Source organism: Capsicum annuum, chromosome 5 (genome assembly GCF_002878395.1).
Source record: "Capsicum annuum cultivar UCD-10X-F1 chromosome 5, UCD10Xv1.1, whole genome shotgun sequence".
NCBI classification, from domain to species: Eukaryota; Viridiplantae; Streptophyta; class Magnoliopsida; order Solanales; family Solanaceae; genus Capsicum; species Capsicum annuum.
Window position 1 is genome coordinate 87,985,328 of NC_061115.1, and position 13,969 is coordinate 87,999,296.

A 13,969-nucleotide genomic window follows, 5' to 3' on the forward strand; every position below is an offset into this window, starting at 1 on the left:
CTAGACTATCTATTGTTGATTCTAAATTTAATATTTCTTCTTTTTGTGCATTTATTGAATTTTTACTAACTTCGACAATTATGTTATACTGTAGTCTTTCTATCCTTATTTTTAATTCTTTACGTTTTTCAGATATTATTTGTTTTAATTCCTTATATTTTTGTAATTTTTGTAGGTTATTCATCTAAATAATATTTATAATATTTTGATGAATATCTAAATCTAATTTTATCATAATTAATAAATTAATCAAATAAATCCAAATATATACTACTTCCGATAACTTTAAACAACATAAACTTTTATCATAATTAATAAATATATACTACTTTCGATAACTTTAAACAACATAAGTTCTGATACCAATTGTAGTGGGGTGTGGGTAAAATGGGTAACTTAAATAGATATATTTTCTTGCATTTCAAACTATGCCTCCCAAAGATCTAGCATTCATAGAAACTCTATTGAGAATTCTGTCCTACCTGAGGACAATGTGGAGGGGACTTGCCCTGTGTATGGAGTGCAGACACGATCTAGGGTCTCTGCTCCTTATTGTGCTGCCCTACAAGGAGTACCACCTATCCCCACTAGTCTTCCCCAGGCTTCTCGTGGTGGTGATGCATATGATCTGCCACCTAAAGAGGATATTTCTAAGGCGGAGTTTCACCAGTCTATTTATTTTCTTACTCATTTGGTGACATCTTAGTTTGACCAGTCCAATCGCGTTGGTTCTATTGCTCCTTCATCTGAGGTCACTCAGATTAGCCAATTATTGAGGTTAAATCCCCTAACCTTTACAAGCGCTAAGGTTGAGGACTATTCACAGGGATTTATGGATGAGTTGGAGAAAACTTTTAGGGTGATGCATGCTACTGATGTATAAGGTATGGAGTTTGATGTATATCAATTAAAGGATGTCGCTGACAAGTGGTATAAGGAATGAGAAGCTATGAGGGGTGATAATGTTGAGCAGGCTATATGAGATGAATTTTTTGGTGCCTTTCTTGATCACTATTTTTCTCAGGAGTTGAAGGAAGATAAGGCAAAGAAGTTTGTTAATCTGAAGTACGAAAAAATGAGTATGAAAGAGTATGCACTGAAATTTCAGTAGTTGGCTCGATATGCTGCTGAGTTGGTGTCTAGCCATAGATCTAAGATGAGGAATTTTGCTTCTGGGTTATCCTATGACATGGTATTGGAGTGTAAGACTGCGATGTTAAATAATGATATGAACATCTCCAGACTTGTGGTTTATATGCAACAGACTGTGGATGAAAACAAGAAACAAGCAGGGATTAAAGAGAGGTAGAACAAGAAGTTTAGGTATTCAGAGCAGGGTGAGGGTCAGTAGAACAGTGGGGGAGATGGAAGATACTGGACCAAAGAGAAGGATTTGGGTAATTCGTATTAGTTTGCTAATGCTCCTTATCCGAATCCTTCGGGTGGTCGTCGTTTTCAGGATAGCAGAGGTTCTAAGGAATAGTATGCCTAGTCTCAGGCTAGTGGAGCTTAGTCAGCCCCATCTTATCCTTCTTATTATTTTTGTGGGCAACTTTATTTTGATTCATGTGATGAGGGGAGGATTGGTGTTATAATTGAAGCCATCTTGGTCACATATAGTGAGAGTGTCCTTCAGCCAAGGTGTCCAGAGAAGCTAATAAAGTCCAGGTTGCTACATCTTTAGATTCTACACCAAAGGGTGATACTTTTTATACTAGCACTCACCAAAATTGTCTCTATGCTCTTACTACTCTCCAGGAATCTAAGGCATCTCCTGATGTTGTCACCAGTATGTTACAACTCTTGATGTTTATTTTTTGCTTGATCCTGGTCTACCTTTTCTTGTGTGACCCCTTATGTGGCTGTGCATTTTGGTTTCAAAATATTAAGCCTAATAAACTAGTTTAGCTAAAGACTAAACCTCCAAGGACAAATGTCACTTCTAGGTCAAGAGATAAGCTAGACTTCCCATACAAGTCGCTTTCAGTTCAAGGCATCTGCAACCACATTTTCCTTTATCAGATGATAAAGAATAGTAAGATCATAGTTCTTAAGCAACTCAAGCCACACTATTGTCTTAAAATAAGATCTAGTTAAGTGAAGAACTACTGAAGACTACAATTATTTGAGAAAATCTCACAATGAACCCCATACAAGTAATGCCGCCATAACTTAACCACAAAGATGATTTTCGCCAAACCTAAGTCATGGATAGGGTAATTCTTCTCATGGGGCTTCAACTGTTAAGAAGCAGAAGTAATAACCTTACCCTCATTCATCAAGACAACACCAAATCAAACTCTAAAATTATCATAGAATATGGTAAATCCCACGGCCTCCTTGGGTAAAGTAAAGATAGATGTTGAAGTCAATAACTCTTTGAGCTTTTGAGTGCTTGCCTCACAAGAATTCAACCACTAAAAAACCACCTCCTTCTATTAAAGAAGCCTTAATAAAATAGAAACCCTACATAAAATGCCCATATTAACTGATTAAACTCATAAAATACCAAATCTCAATAAAAGAAGTAGGTTTAGCCTAATCACAAATCATCACCATCCTAGCTAGATCAACCATAATGTCGTGCTTGGTCTTTACATGACCATATAAACAAAAAGAATCCAAAACTTCTCATCTCCCAACCTTTGAAGCATAATCCTCAAATGTCCCATATGGTTAACCTCATTCTTGGAATAAACAAAGCTATTATCTATAAAAAATCACAGAGAAGTTGAGATATGGTTAAAATACCCAGTTCATCAACTCCACGAATGCTACTAGCGCATTAGTCAATCCAAAGTACATGACCAAAAACTCATAATTACTATATCGAGTTTGAAAAACCAATTTCGGAACATTTGAATCTCTAACCATAATTGGTGATACCCATATCACAAGTTATCTTGGAAAATACCAAATCACTCAGAAGTTGGTCAATAAATCATTAATATGAGAAAGAAGATGCTTGTTCTTAATAATCACCTTATTCAATTACCGACAGTGGATACATATACCCATAGAACCATACTTCTTCTTCAAAAATAAGACAGCTGTAACCGAAAAAGACACACAAGGTATAATAACACCCTTACTCAATAAATCTAACAACTGCCTCTTTAGTTTTTTAACTCAATCGGGGCCATTCTATTTGGGAAATAAGAAAAGGCTTTATTCCAAAACATTAATAACAAAAACCACATCACGATCCGAAGGCATGCCATGCAAATATATAGGAAACACGTCCTGAAATTCCCTAACATCTCGAACATAATCCAAATAAGTCTGTGAAACAACACTAGTATAATGAATGAAAGCCAAGATAGATTGATATCCTTTTTCTAACATACAATAATCGCGTGGAAAATATGTAACTCCCTTTGAACCTGAATTAAGATCACCCTTCCAGTCTAACCTTGGCACCTACAGAGTAGCTAGAGTGACAGTCTTGTCATAATAATCCAAAAGAGCATGGCAGGAATCTAACCAATTCGTACTGAAGAAAATATTAAATATCTAAAATAATCAAGTCTTTCCTCGTCTCACTCCCCACAGAAGTAATAACACAAGATCAGTACACTCGATCTACTACTATAGAATTTTCTACGAAGGTAGAAAAATAAAGAGGCATTGCAAATGAAGAGGCACTGCAAGGTACTCATACAAAGTATCAAAACTAGTAGCAAATATGTAGACACAAAAGAGAATATAAACCCAGTGAAGAAAATTGGTAGAAAATTGGGATGATACCTGTAATAATGGCATCAGAGGCTTATTTCTTAGGTCTCCCAGGTATAAAATAAAACTCTTCACCTTTGCCACCAGACTAAGCAACCCCGTATTTACTATCCTCAAGCTCTTTCTAAAAAATCTCTAGTACCACCCTGCCACTCTACGAATCACTTATAATTGCAAAAATTAGAGTAGGGGAAAGCTGAAGCACAAAACCCTGCTTGACATAACCCAATATGCACTGAGGATAGTATTTTCATAATGTCCAATCTCATATCACAAATAATGATCCCTGCTACTATTAGCACATTGAAGGGCCCAAAAGAACCAGAATAACCTCTCTATCCTGAAAAACCATAACTAAATCCTCTACCTATGTGACTTAAACCCTAGATACTTGGAGATATAGAAACTGTGGACTTTCTACTTAAACTCTGCAAAGCTTGAACTGGTCTATCATAATAGTTATCAGAATATATGTTAGAGAATCCTTATCTTAAGATATATGTACACTAAACTCACCTTATTGGTGCATCTTTTTTGCACCAAAACCTGAGTAGTATAACTAATTAAGTCAATAAACTTAATATTCTTTATGATACTCCACTAAAAAGCTCTTGAAACTACCTTCTGGGTTGTAGCTAATTGGTAAGAGCTATCCAATCCCTTGACAAACTTCCTAATCTTATCTGACTCTATGAAGATACTAATGGTGGAAAATTTAGATAAAGCATAAAGCATACCTCATACTTATTTATAGTCATGGAGCCCTACTCCAAGTGGACAAACTCATCTCTCATCTGATCCCTCAAACTGTAAGGAGTGAACCTCTCTAGAAAAGCTTTCAAAAACTGAGTCCATGTCAAAGAAGTCGAACCCAATGGTCTACAACTAGAAAGAAACCTCTACGACTGTCTGCTACATCAGTCAACTAATAAGTTGTATAAGCAACTCCACGAAACTCAAGGAACTCGAGGTTGTGCAACCTTTCTTGATTGTCAAACAAGAGCACATATTTTCTCTAAAGAATCCACTAAACTTGCGATAAGGCAAGCGAATGAAACTCTTATATATCTTTTGATCATCAGAAGACATCACATGAGCTAAGAATTAGTAGGTACAGTTAGCCTAGTAGGTAGTGAATCAACAGGAAGGAATACTATAGAAGATGGTTGTACCCCTAAAGTCAAAATACCATAAATAGAAAATAACCCTAATAGCTGAACTCCTCCTAATGATTGAGAAATACCTAGTACACATAAAAGAACACTAAAGGGAAGACCATTAAGCTAGTTCAAGAGACAAATTAATAGATTCTGTAGTACAAGATGTTTGTTGAACTTTATAGGATCAGAGCTGGTCTCGCACCCACTATCAGATATCCATCCTCTTCCTAATCAACCTATTTTAGGGAGAACACGTCCGTCCTCTAATTTGGCTAGATGCTTATGCTCATTCCTTAACTCTGGGTTATTCACGATCATTGCCTTACCTTCTAATTGGGGCTCTTACATAGGTTTCTGGTGCAACATCCCTAGCATCTCTGAACTTAGTACTCACCATCTACATATAAAATAATAAAATACAAGTTTAGAACATAAGGTAAGAATAAACCACGTGATTAAGAGTCAAATTAGAGAAGTTTCCATAAAGATATCTTATAGACTCTTAAAGATAGATATGAATGTCTGTGTATTGATTTGCGAGATTCTACTAGATATTCTGTTGTTTCACATATGAGATGAATGAAAAATGGCAGTCTAATACCAATTTTTCATGACCCAAAAGTTTTTAGTACGATGGCATGTACATTAGAACAAGCCTTAGTAAGTAATGCAAAAACCCACCCAGATATAAACAAGCAAATATTTAGAGAAAAATCTGTAAAACAAGACTTCTAAAATAAAGTTAGGCGATAACATTACACATAGCAAGAATCTGAACAAAATACATATACACCCAAAATAGTGCCATAAGTAGAAGAGCGTCTAAAACATAGTCTTGAAAATAAAAATACAAAATCTATCTCTGAATTCTAATAAATACATGATAAGAATAGATGGAGGCTGGAATAAGGCTCAAATAAAGAGCTCACTGGATTCTTTGAAAGATCAACTACTACAATACTAATCAACTACCGCAGCCAGTACTTATATTGGGGTTTGCATCAAAATGACTTAGTTGGGGAGAGTATGATCTACCTATACTCAGTAGGTTCCATAGGTCGACTGAGAAAAGTAGAAAGTAACATCAGTAAGATATACTAAGATCACATTATATAAAAATAGAAAAATTTCCAAATGGTAACTCACACCATATCCACTAATAGTTCAATAATAAAATATCAAAGTGGAACAACCATACACAAAGTATACATATAATTTAAGTAGACATCAAGTGTATATATGAGGAAACAAAAAAGGCAAAATGTAATGCAATGAAAAGATACAATAAAAGTATTACTTACTTATACACTTTCCAAGCCCCAATGTTTTAGGAAAGGACCCATGGGGGTTCACAACCCATATACTATTATAATCTCAGCAAAACTAACCAACGATGACTTTGAATTAGATTCTAATATCTGATAATCAGTCCTGTCGATAATATTCTTGGTCAAAAGCTTTATAAAAGAATTTCCATATTTTTTTCAAATCATAACCTCATCAGTGGCAGCAAGTCTTATGAACATGTATAAATGATATGAGGATATAATATTTATAACTAATAAGTATGAAGATAAAAATCAATTCAATATAGGTATGAATGAGTTCAGAATCTACTCCATATGACATTAATTCATGATATAAGCCATTATAGGGCGTCACTATATGAATAATCATGTAAGGCATCAACAATATCATATAAAATCATCATTCATGTATCAATTATATTATAAAGGAAACTAAACCTATAATATCTAGTCAAGTCCTAACTCACGCAAAATAGTAATAATTAAGACAAATAATGCACAAGCAATGCCAGAATCACGAAATAAAGCCCCTATACTACCTCTTAATTTATTTATAATATGCATACAATCCCCTGTATGGAAACAGGATAAGAATATAATACTCTCTACATATGGTTTCGATGTTAATAACACTAACCCATAGCGTGATTAACAAATTCATTTATTACCCAACCTAGTATGAAGGAAGTTAAGTCATAACCTACCTGAAAGTGCAAATATTTAAGCCTTGAACCCTCAACACGGAGCCTTTTCTTTTTGAATGGTCTCTTCATGGGCTAAAACTATTAAAAATATCATTTTCGGATCAAAAAGAAGATAATAATACCCATATTAGCTATAATTCAAATGGGTCCAAAATCAGTTGAAAAAATATATTCAAAAACAAAATGGGTGAACCAAAATATTTCTTTAGAAACACATTCACCACAATTATAGGAGTCTATAGTTAAAATCCATGTGAATATAAGTTAAAAATGAAGTTCAAATCAAAGAAAATCCTTTTTAAGAGTTTACCAACAAAACTCCCAAAAATTCATTTTAAAATAAAGGTTTGGAAGATATGTTAAAGATAGAATCATTAGAAATTAATAGAAATAAGGATTTGGAGCTTGGTCAATCATGAGTGGAATAGAAAACCCAAAAATTCAACCATTCTTGAAGCTCCAATTCTAAAAAACAGAAGAAACTGTGAAAATGGAGCTTCTATACTTTTCTGTGAATAATACCTTATAATCACGGCCTAAACCTCACAATTACAAGGGTCAACGTTATCTTTGCTAAATAATTAACCATCACATTTATGGCTACGAAGATCGATAAGCTAGATCATCACATTTGCGATAGCATCATCTTCTTTTGTGATTGCGACTAGGGGCTCATAAATGTGAAGAGGGCTGAAAATACTTTTTACACTAGATATAACAATTCACCTGAAAATACATGTTTTCAAATTCTCTAAATGGACCATCTGGATTCATTTGGGGTGCCACAGATATAAATCATATAGGTTACTAGCTGTTTTCAATATTTTGGACTTAATAGAACTGTTAGATTTTCAAAAAGAGGTCGTTTAAAACAAATTACGCTCCCGGGCCCTATTTAGGAATTTCCACTAGTTTTTGAATGAAGGGTCAAAATACAAAATAAAGGCTCCAAGCCCAACTATCCATATTACTAAACTAAAATTAATGTTTGAGATCTAATGGAATTATTCCAAATTGTCATCCAGTGCTCGAAACAGAACATGTTGATGAAGGTTAATCTAATGGTTTTAAAAGCCTCTAAGAGTCTCAAAATCTCTCAAACCACTCCTAAATGCATCAGGACCTATGCCAACCATCTCCACGTCTTATAATCAACATGCAATACTATAGGAAAGAGCAAAATAGTCAAAACATGCAAAAAAATTCACATCTCAGGTTGTAACATAGAGGATGTACCCCAAAAGATTTAAGAAATATTAAACAAAATAGGCAAATTGCAAGTAGGTAATCCAAAACTTTATGCAAATTCTTTTGTGATTTGCTGACAAGGAATAAGGCATTTTTTCACTATCGATATGAATGGTCTTTATCGTATTAAGAACCTCATATTAGTTCATTCCCACTATAAAATGCGGATGAGGAGTTTTGTGATGCAATGTGCTTCGATACAAACTACATTGTTAAAAGGTATGACATGTGATTTGCTTCTTTAGGTCTTAGGTCACCATAAAAATTGTATACTATTGGGATGTTTATATTCGGTGAGAATGCTCAAAATGACAAGCTGATTTTTCAACATGGCTGCAAGCCATGGGAAATATTGCTCCAACTACTATCTTGATTGACCAATGTAAGACATTAAGGTAACTATTACTTATGTACTTATTTATCTTGAAAAAGGTGAGTAGAATTTTTTAGTGAGGTTAGAGGATAAGAAGTCCCGATTCATCCAGATGTAGCAAAATTTATGTATAATATTGTAAAGTACAATAAATGTAAATATAAATAGTAAAATAAAATAAGGGCCAATGGAGCCTCGAGCTGGTTGAGACCTCATGGGATCGAGAAGGGCCTGAAGAAAGCCTGGCTAAAGCTACTAAGCCTGAACAAATTAGAGAGATGTTAGAAAGTAGGGAGAAGAATAAAATAATATTAAATATAATAAATGATCAATTAGTATCAGAACAGTTGAGACTGAATTGATATGAAACCTATGTTATTACCGTGTGTACCTTTATACTTTTTTTGATGACTACATTATCTTATATAGGGGTCCAACTCAGGGTCCAGATTCAACGACCAGATTCTACACATTTAAACACCTTAATTAACTTCTAATTTAATGACATTATATGATAATGGGTAATGTTTGGCTCTAGACAAGTGTCAACTATGTAATGGTTGCCAGCGACTAACGTAAGTCAGTTGATCTTGTTCTGAGTAAAGATAACATTCTAGTGAGGTGTATTATTTTTTGTGGCATATGAACCTCACAGTGTTTGATATGAGTCGATTCTACGTGATATTCTTTACACAATCATGAAATTTCCCTGGACACTACCTGATTGATGATACTAGCATGTACCTATATTTGTTATGCTTAATTTAATGTCCAAGGAATAGAAATGAGTAAGTATTTTGATCAACCAAACATATGCAATTCCTTGATTTCTCTCTGAATTGTTTTAAGAAGTAACAAATTTTTTTTTTCTATATTTAATGCTTTTGACACAGGTGGTTCTTTCAGATCTGTTCTAATCCACATGGCTTGCAATGAATAAGTACTGAAGGTGGTTGAGGTTCTAAAGCACAACTCAGATTTTCTTTCCTTCTCTTCTTCGTGTGTTTCTTTCCTTTTGAGGTCTTATCATTTTGCTAGAAGATTTTTGATGAGATATTTATTTTCCATATTTATCTTCTTTCAAAAGGATCCTTTTTATCTTCCAACGTGTCCTTTAGGGTGCCAAACCTTTTTGAGTTTTTGCTAAAAATACATTTCATTTTGCATGATTGTTCTTATCAGAAACCATTCAATTTTAACTTTCTCTGCTTTTATAGTCAAGCTTGTGATTCATGCTTTATTTTTCCTCGAGATTCTGTATTATCCTTTTCAATACCTCTATCACCATCTTTATTGAATATAAAGGATTGCCGACTAGGATGATATGAAAATTGGGTGTGAAGTCAAGGATAAAATTGGTGGTGATAGCTAACCACCTCAGTTTCCTTATTAGTTTAAATATGAAGTTGTTCTATGTAGCGTTTCAACATAGTAGCATGGCAAGAGTGCTTTCAAACTCCTTTCCATTTTCGATATCTTATGGCCATTAATAGCTTTATAGTTCCTCTTATGCTCATAATGACTTTTGTTTTCGAGAAATAATTGGGCTCATCTCCTTGAAGTATAAATATCTTTTCAGATTCTATTGTCGTTCCTTGTCCTTTTGATGGTACATATAATGAATCTCAAGTCCTTCATATGCATTGTTTTTGAAGTGTATTTATTTCTCAAGATTAGCACCATGAACGAGTTCACATATTTCTGTTGCTGCCTTGATCGATTTTGAATGTGGTACTAAAGTACGTTGGCAACAAAATGGAATACTCCTATGGTTTCTATGTGGTGGTTATGTTAGGGAAGCCAAGTTTATGATACGATGCCATATTCGAAAATTTGGACATGAAATTGGGCTCCATTTTCTGAGTGTGTTTTCTAACTTCTCCCTCCTTAAGGTGTTTGTAGTATGTACTGTTATCATTTTTATGTATTTTCCATTTACAAGTATTGTATATTTTTTATGGAACTTCCTCTATGTGCCGCCCATTTTGAAATTGATAAAGTTATTCTCTTGCTTTGATCTTTGGTAATTAATATTTCTTGTTTTTGTTGAAGTCTTACAAAGTATTTTGGTATTAGCAAGTGTTTGTCTTTTTTTCTTATTGATACAAGCTTGTGATTCTGAGTTTGAACTTTAATGAGGGTGATTACATTGTTAGTCCACGACTTGTCTAGACCTGAACAGATCATTGATGGCAAACATTTTGTGGACTTAAGTTTGCGGATGCCCATGGATTTTTGAAATAAACTCGTGAATGTGTCATGATTGATACTTAAACAATGAGGGAGTTCAGATATTTTGAAAACATCTTCCCCCTTATTAAAGAATCAGAAAAATGTTCATAGGTATTTTATAATTTTGGGGTATTTCATCCCATTTCATTTTTTTTATAATGTAAATTCTTTTGAATTTTGGTGAGCCACGAATATATGTCTAATCTTGTTCTTTTAGATGAGGTTTGGTTGGTTTCCTAAGGGGGAAGGGGGGCTTGATTTATTTTTTTTAGTGATATTTAGAACATATCTTATTCACTTTTCTTTTAGAACTTCTAAGTTAATTGTAGTATTTTTGGGCCTATGGAACTTTTTTTATGCATAACTTTTGTTGGCCGATCAAGAATGTCGCATCAAAAAGATGATGGTGGTAGAGATGAGAATATTATGTGGATATGTATGTATACGAGGAAGGATATGATTATAAATGGGGTTATTCTAGATAAGGTGGGAATGGTGTTAGGGAAACCCATATGGGAGAAATGAGGTTGAGATTATTTGGACATGTGATAAGAAGGGGAATGGATGCCCCAGTGCAAAGGTGTGAGAGGTTGGCTAGGGATGAATTCGGGTGAAGTAGAGATAGAGTGAAGAAGTATTGAAGGGAGGTGATTAGACATGACATGGAGCAGCTTCAACTTACCGACGGCATGGCTCTAGATTGGATAGTGTGGAGGAGGCTGATTAGAGTTGAACGATAGTAGGTAGGGTGTGTCATTGTTAGTAGGTAGGGTGTAAATTGTTTTTTATATGTGCTTGTAGCTATAGTATTAGTAATATTTTAGAGAAAGTTTTAAGCATCCTGGGTGTATGATTCTGGGAATAGAGAGATTAACGAGGACGTCACTTAATAGATTGGGTTAGGGTGGATGAAATGTAGGCTCGCATCTAGTATCTTGTGTGACAACAAGTTGCCTCTTCAACTCAGAGGCAAGTTATACAGAGTAATGGTTAGCTTATCTATGCTGTATGAAGCAGAGTGTTGGCTAGTCAAGAAACCTCACATCCAAAATATAAAGGTGGTAGAGAGAAGAATGCTATAGTGGATATGTAGGTGTTCAAGGAAGGATATGATTATAAATAAGGTCATTTTAGATAAGGTGAGAGCGGCATCAGTGGAAGCTAAGATATAGGTAGTAAGGTTGAGATGGTTTAGGCATATGATGCATGGATGCCTCATTATGGAGGTGTTATAAATTGCTATGGATGGATTCAAGTAAGGTAGAGATCGACTGAAGAAATATTGGAGGAAGGGGATTAGACATGACATGGAGCAACTTCAACTTATCAATGATATGATTCTACATAGGAAGGTGTGGAGGAGTTGGATTAAGGTAGAATGATAGTTTGTAGGGTGTGTCATTGTTAGTAGGTAGAAGGAGTTTGTTTTGTTAGATGTTTTTGTTTTGTTAGATGTTCTTATAGCTATAGTATTAATATTATTTCAGAATGTGTTATTATTTGTCATATTACTTGGTGAATTTTGTTTATGCTATTATTAGGTGAGGTTTTTCCGATTTTCTTATTCCTTTACTATTTCTTTTCTAGACTGTTGTATCTTTAGCCTAGGGTTTATCAAAAACAACCTCTCTATCACACATATGAGGCAATGGTATAAAGTGTGTATACTTACCCTCCCTAGAACCCACTTGGTGGAAATATACTGGGTATGTTGTTGTTGTACTTTTTTTCTATTCGTGTTGGAACCTTTGTTAGGTATGATGATTGAGTTCCTTATTTCAAGGTTCTTTTGAATTCTTGCAAAATATGTCAGCTAGAAAAAAGGCAAATAAAGTTTTGCAAAAGAAGTCGTAATTTTCTTAGATGTAGATCTTTCTTGTACAATGGACTTTTTAGTGAACTCCCAGATGTTAAGTAAAGATTGTCGACCTAATAATCAGTTCCCAATATCGTATGTCCAAGTGAAGGTATTTGTTTTCTTCGCTTGAGTAGTCCCTGATTCTTTGCACCTTAGACTAATCAGCAATTTTTCTTTGATGTAAGTGGTCTTATTATTTTCAATACATGCCATACTTTTGAACACATATTTTAGAATCTTGCTCCTTTGTTGACTAATAATAACCAGCTCTTATTAGTTGTTGCACAAGAGTAGTCTCGACAGTAGAGTGATTATCATAGGAGCCTTAGTAGAGTTCTTTCCTACTATATCTGGTATATCTTTAGCCTAAGTATCTAGCTAAAGGGCTGATGAAAGATCTTTAGTATATTTGATTTTTTGCTATGCAATACCGAACAACTTTCGTACAGAGAACTTGAGATTCCCTTGTGTTTATTGGAAACTTCACTTCATAAGGTAGTCAATGTACTGATTCCCCCAGTTCCATGCCAGGACCTTATGATTTAAACCATATCTAACATCGAAGGGTGAATTGAGTAATTAGACTACATTTTTAGAGTTAATAGCTTCTACATTTGAGGTAGTCTTGATGTTTTCCAAAGCATCTACCTTGGTGTTTTAAGCACATGGTATATGTGCCACTGTCCATTCCTTAAACTAACTCATGGTTTTGTGTGCCTTGTCCAAGTATCTTTCATTTATTCATCTTTCACCTCAAACATTATTGATTCAGTTCAACATTAAAAGGGAATTGCATCTTGCCTAAATGGTTTTCACTCCTAGATTTTGGGCTAGATCAAGATCTATAATCAATGCCTTGTAATTGGCCTCATTTTTAGTAACATGAATAATTTTGATGGCTTGCTTGATGATATACTTAGAAAGAGTTTTCAGGATAACGCCTAATCTAGATACCTATACACTAGATGGTATATCCGTAAGAAAGGCCCAAACCTGGGGTGAAACTTCATAAGTTCTAGTATATTCTTTCTCTACTTCAAGTGTTATTTCTTGGCTAAAATTAGTTATGAAGTAGGCTATGACTTGGGACTTTATATCAGTTCATAGTTTGTAGTTAGGTGATACCCATTAATTTCTATTGCCCACTTGACTAGAATTCTCAATAATTTTACTTTATACATGATATTCCTAAAAAGAAATATAGTAATAACATTGATGGGGTGGCGCTGGAAATACGATCGATGTTTTCTTGAGTCCATTATTAGGGCTAGTTTCTCCTGGTGTGGTTACATAATTTTTGTATTCGCCAAAGCTCTACTGATATAATTAATAGATCTCATATTGTGTATTGT